A 1,781-nucleotide genomic window follows, 5' to 3' on the forward strand; every position below is an offset into this window, starting at 1 on the left:
GCCATCCAAGTCAGCCCCATTGGTGCTGGGACATGGAGTGCAGTGACTGAGTTGGTGGGCGGGCGTGTGACACAGCAAGAAGTCACCACAAATGCTTCTCATTTGTGTTTGAAGTGAACATAGGAAGAGCGCCATAACTACTCTGGAAGCCAAGATGCTGGCTGCTGAGGTGTTCTTGGCTGCCCACGCTTGCCGTCCATTTTTCAGGATTCCTGTTGGGCAGGTCCTCCACAAGGATTGGCTAAGGTGATTCAGTGCTAATTTTCACCCCTCTCTGCAGTGGGGTCTAGATGATAGAGCACAGGTCTGGGAGTCAGAGGGACCTGGGTTCTAATCCTGGTTCTGCCATGTGCCTGCTGTGTGACCTTGGGCAGGTTGCTTCAGTTCTCTGTGCCTCAGTTCCCTCATCTGCAAAATGGAGATTAAGATTGTGAGCCCCATGTAGGACAGGAATGGTGCCCAAACTAATTAGATTGCATCAACCCCAATGCCTAGAAGAGTGCTGGACCCATGGTAACTACTTAACAAATATTATTATTATTATTATTATTATTATTATTATTAAGAGTGCCAGCACAACACAATTTCCATCAAGACACAGTTTCAAGAGTTGGGTCCTTTTCAATGTCATCAGTCAGTGGTATGCACTGAGATCTTATTGTTTGCAGAAGAGTAAGATCTTTGGAGAAGACAACAAAACAGAATTAGCTGACGCGCTCCCTTCCCTCACTGATAATTTGTTAAGCATTTTCAAAGTGCATACACTGCATTAACCACAGACAATCTCTGTCCCGTTTGAGGCTCACAGGCAGAATTTTTTTTTAATTGTATCAGTGAAGCACTTACTATGTGCAAGGCACTGTACTAAACACTTGTCTTGTCTTTTGCCATCAAGTCGTCTCCAACCCATAGCGACACCATCCCTCCCAGACCACCTCACTTCCATCTGCAATAGTTCTGGTAGTGGACCCAGAGTGTTTTCTTGGTAAAAATCTGGAAGTGGTTTACCACTCCCTCCTTCCACCCAGTAAACCTGAGTCTCCACCCTCAACTCTTCCCTCATTGTCCTGCTGCCCAGCACAGGGGAGTTTACACTTGTAGCAGATTGTCTTCCACTCACTAGCCACTGCCCAAGCTAGGAATGGAATGGATATGCTTCTGCTTGACCCTCCCATAGTCAAGACTGGTAGAGTACTGGAAACTCTCCAGGTGTGACCCTGAGAGGGGAGGTACTAAGCACTGGGGTAAATAAAAGCTAATCTGATCAGACACAATCTGTGTCCCACATGGGGCTCACAATCAATCCCCATTTTACAGATAAGGTAACTAAGGCACAGAAAAGTCAACTGATTCACCTAAGGTCACACAACAGACAAGTAGCAGAGCTGGGATTAGAGCCTCGGTCCATCTGATTCTCAAGCACTGGTTCTATCCTGTTTTTCACATATGATAAGGAAACTGAAAACCAGAAAGGTTAAGTGAGTTGCCCAAGATCACACAGCAGATCAGTGGTAGGGCTGGGACTTAGAACCTTGGTCTCCTGCTTCAGTCCCCTGTCAGTCAGTCAGTCAATAGTATTTCTTGAGTGCTTTCTCTGTGCAGAACACTGGACTAAGCATTTGGGAGAGTACAGTTCAACCATATAACAGACACATTCCCTGCACACAAACTCCTGTGTTTACTACCAGGCAACTCTTGTTGCAACTCCTTTGACTGGGTGTGAATACAGAGAAGGTACTGTAACTCTAAATCTGCCCAACATTGAGCCCATTCTCCTGCCT

General features: G+C 46.2%; 1 non-coding gene across 1 annotated transcript; it reads right to left on the bottom strand.

Moving 5' to 3' along the window:
- Positions 1-1,093: 1,093 nt before the first annotated feature.
- LOC114808936 lies at positions 1,094-1,227 on the bottom strand. The gene has a single exon (XR_003756694.1). It is a non-coding gene; the product is annotated as a small nucleolar RNA SNORA7 (small nucleolar RNA).
- Positions 1,228-1,781: the final 554 nt, after the last annotated feature.

This window comes from Ornithorhynchus anatinus, unplaced genomic scaffold (assembly GCF_004115215.2).
Source record: "Ornithorhynchus anatinus isolate Pmale09 unplaced genomic scaffold, mOrnAna1.pri.v4 scaffold_608_arrow_ctg1, whole genome shotgun sequence".
NCBI lineage: Eukaryota > Metazoa > Chordata > Mammalia > Monotremata > Ornithorhynchidae > Ornithorhynchus > Ornithorhynchus anatinus.